The sequence below is a fragment of the Pollachius pollachius genome (assembly GCF_949987615.1).
Source record: "Pollachius pollachius genome assembly, chromosome: 3".
Lineage (NCBI taxonomy): Eukaryota > Metazoa > Chordata > Actinopteri > Gadiformes > Gadidae > Pollachius > Pollachius pollachius.
This window is the reverse complement of record NC_136936.1, coordinates 29,594,977-29,599,223: the sequence shown is the minus strand read 5'-3', so window position 1 is coordinate 29,599,223 and position 4,247 is coordinate 29,594,977.

The window sequence follows — 4,247 nt, the reverse complement described above, 5'->3', positions numbered from 1 at the left end:
GGGAACCTGGAAGAAGGACATACAGAATGACAGACAGATAGACAGAGTGACAGAGTAACAGACAGACAGACAGACAGACAGAGTGAAATACAGACAGACAGATAGACAGACAGAGTAACAGACAGACAGACCGACGGAGAGACGGACAGACAGACAGAGTGACAGAAAAACAGACAGTAATAGTATCCTGATACAGGTAGACAGACAGACACAAAGAGAGTGATGGTGATATCCTGGTACAGGTGTATCCTGATACAGGTGTATCCTGATACAGGTGTGCAGCAACCAATAACGTAATAAAGGCAAATAACATAATAACTTGCCAATAATGTAATTTTGATATAGGTAGACTTGTCGAGCCAATAACGTAATAACTTTTTTCCAATAATGTTATAACTTAATACGTTATTGGCTCCAGATTACAGAACAGTCAATTTGGATTTATATGTAACTCTTAGGGTTCCGTTATGTATTCTGTGTATCCAACTCCGTGACAACGCAGACGCTTTGATGCTGGAATGCTATTTTTTGGAGGCACACGTCGGGCTACGGAGAGGGTCTCCAGCAGGGTTTGCGACGATGGAGAGGGCTCTCCATGGCTACGGAGAGCACTTTACGCAGTATCATAAACAAGGCTTTACTTTTGCTCTGGGATTCTTGAATCGGCCAAAACAGGTTTGGGGCCAGCCTGATCTGCAGAGCGACATAAGATCGCTTGCAGATTTGGCTGAAGATGTAATAACTGAGCTGTTATGTAATAATACATAAATATGGCTGCAACCCCCCCCCATTCAATATTATCATATCAGACTGCTTTATTCACCAATATTCATAACCTGAATGTTTGTGTTGTGTGTGTGTGTGTGTGTGTGTGTGTGTGTGTGTGTGTGTGTGTGTGTGTGTGTGTGTGTGTGTGTGTGCTAGCCTGGGTTAACCCAGCTGAATCCGCAAGCGATCTAATTTCGCTCTGCAGATTAGGCTGGCCCAAAAGCTGGTTTGGCAGATTCAAGAATCCCAGAGTAAAATTAAAGCTTTGGGGCCAGCCTCTTTGGAGACCGCGGTCATTGTCAGCTAATGTCTCATTCCCGTTGCCCCTAGTGTTCCAGCGGTGAATTGCAATACCACAATGAAAACTGCAACGCAGAACTTTGAAAGGCTCGCAAATCCGTCGAAGTGTCTGCCTGGTCACGAAGTTGGATACACAGAGTACTGTAACGGAACCCTAAGAGTTACATGTATATCCAAATTGACTCTTTGCTCCTTTAAGGCATCCTGTGGAGGGGTATCTGTAAGGTCAGATATTTAATAATGTGCTGCAAGATGCAATAATAAGGCTCGATGTAACAGTTTTTCTCCAGAAATTTAGAATAAAATAAAGTGATACCTCAGTTATTACATTATTGGCTCAGGTATTACATTTCCAAAGGATTTCAATACAAGGCCAATCAAGTAATAAACAGCCAATAATGTTATAAGTTATTCGATTATTTGCAAAAATGTATTAGGTTATTGGCAAGTTATTAGGTTATTGGCTTTATTACATGAAAATTATTACGTATTGGCCGTTATTACGTTATTGGTTGCTACAAGGTGTATTCTGATACAGGTGTATGTATACCTGCAGGGCTCCACATTTAAGGTGAAGATTCCGTTCAATGTTCTGCATGGTTCAGAATCTCTGAGATGTTTCAGGTGTATGTCTCCTTCTCTCCTTCTTTAGTCGTTTTAATCGTTAAACCCTTTGGTTTGAACACGCTCTCTCTCACGTACAACACACATACACACACAACTCTCTCCCACAAGGGCAGTGTACCTGGGTCTTACCTCAGCAAAGGGCTCCATGGCTGGGCAGAGAGGAGCAGGATAGCGGGGGGGTCTGGGGTCCTCTGGAGGCCAGGCGGGCAAGGAGAGATAGATCCCAAGTGTCCTGGACTGTGGGGGTTGTTTTACGATCGTGGTCAAAACACCACTGAGAGTCTAAGCACGATCCAGTGCTAAAAGCAGGGCCAGAGAGTATCCACAGAGAGAGAGAGAGCGCTAAAGTAACCGGAGAGAGAAAAACAGAGAGAGGGAGAGAGCTTGAAAGAGAGAGAGAGAGAGAGAGAGAGGGAGAGAGAGGGGGAGAGAGAGAGAGAGAGAGAGAGAGAGAGAGAGAGAGAGAGAGAGAGAGAGAGAGAGAGAGAGAGAGAGGGGAACTCACTCTATGCCTTTAAGTTATTTAATGTACATATTGACATTTACACACACCACACGTACACACTGATAAATACTCAGCATACCCAGCTAGCTGTAGCTAGCAGTTTGAAGCTAGCTGTGGTAACTGGGTATTAATAGCTTGTTCTTGGACGTGTCAAACTTCTAGAATATCTTCGCTTCCATGGTCCATAAATAGACCACCAGGCCATGGCCTGTGTTAGGATCCCTGGGCCCCAGATCAAACCTCCCGATTGGCACCAAAACACTGGCCCCTCTGAACAATATAGACCATGGCTCTGCAGGTAAGTTGGGAATCTGGCATCATTTACAGTATAAGCCTCAGGAGGCTGTCCAAAACATAAATGGAGGCTTACATCCACTGGAGTTTACAGTCTAAAAGGCCTTCCAGACTCTGGATATATTCCGGAGAATCAGGTCCGGAGATGTATGTATTTAACGTATATGGTAATAACGTCAAAATGGAGGAAAATACGGTTGCGGAGCTGCTGCGGGAGGCCGCTGCATCTCTAGAGGAGCAGCGGGATGCAGGGTCCGAAACAGCGACCGACATGCCTGCACCGGATCGCACCGGAGAAGGGCGCGAAAACTGGTGTTTAAGTTCAACTAGTGACCGGTCCATAGTGTTAAAGGGGAACTATGCAACTTAAGCCACTTCTTCGCTGTTTTGTTGGTTTGCGCTCGCATTGAGCTCCCCCTACAGCTTCGGAGGAGATATTTTACAACACTGTCGTAACAACTCGTTGACGACCCTTCCCCATCCACATCTACGCTAGCTAAATAACAGATGTTTTCACCACCTTTCTTTCATTTGTTCAATAATACGCACTTTGTTTTTTGCCTTACGGCTATTGTGTAACATCTTCTTGAGGGTTCTCTGGATTTCCTTGTGACACTTGTACCCACACAAGTTCGGATGTGGGTGGTGGCTGTACCGGGGCAGGCAGGCCGAGCCGTCTTGGGTCATCAAGCCTCAAGCCTCATAACAATGCTGTTTGCTAGCGCTTGTAACTAAGAAGAATTACAAAGCAATCTTTTTACATACATGTTTACAGGCGGAGAACAACACCAAAGGTATAACATGGCTAAAGCTATAATGGAGGTTCACGTATCGTAACAGTTCGGTCACCGATGAATATGTGCTAACTAGCAGCTCTCGTGCAGGGTATTGCATTATATGGAGCGTGGTAAAGTTTTATATTGGAAGTTGGATATTCGACACATTCAAAAAATGTATTTAGCACTGGCTACAAGGGACAAATTTGTGTCAAACCAACTTTAATGTGTTAATACAAGGCCTGTCTATGTAACACAAAACTTATTTTGTAAAAAAAACAACATATTTTGATTTTATACAATTTTTAATGTTGATAAATGCTTTAAAACTATTTTGCGGCTTCACCTTTTGACTTACCCATCAGGTGAACTCAACTTACTAACCTACATAAGAACACATAGCTTATTTACTCCCAAAAACACCCTTTGATTTTATACAATTTTTATATATTTTTTTCATGTTAAATGCTATGAATCTATTATGTGGCTTGATCTTTTGACCTACCCATATCAAAACACATCTGGTGAACTCAGCTACCGGCCCCACACATAACACAAAGCTTCTTTTCTCAAAAAACCCACCCTTTGATTTTATAAATATTTGTTTATGTTAATAAAGGCTATAAATCTATTATGTGGATTGACCTTTTGATCTACCTATATAAAAACACATCTGGTGAACTCAGCTAACTTCTCCACACATAGCACAAAGCTTATTTTCTCAAAAAACCCACCCTTTCATCTTATAGATATTTTTTACTCTAAAAAAAGGCTATAATTCTATTATGCGGCTTGACCTTTTGACCTACCCATATCAAAACACATCTGGTGAACTCATCTAACTGCCCCACACATAACACAAAGCTTATTTTCTCAAAAAACACACCCATTGATTTTATAAATATTTTTTACAAAAAAAAAGACTATAAATCTGTTATGCGGCTTGACCTTTTGACCTACCTATATAAAAACACATC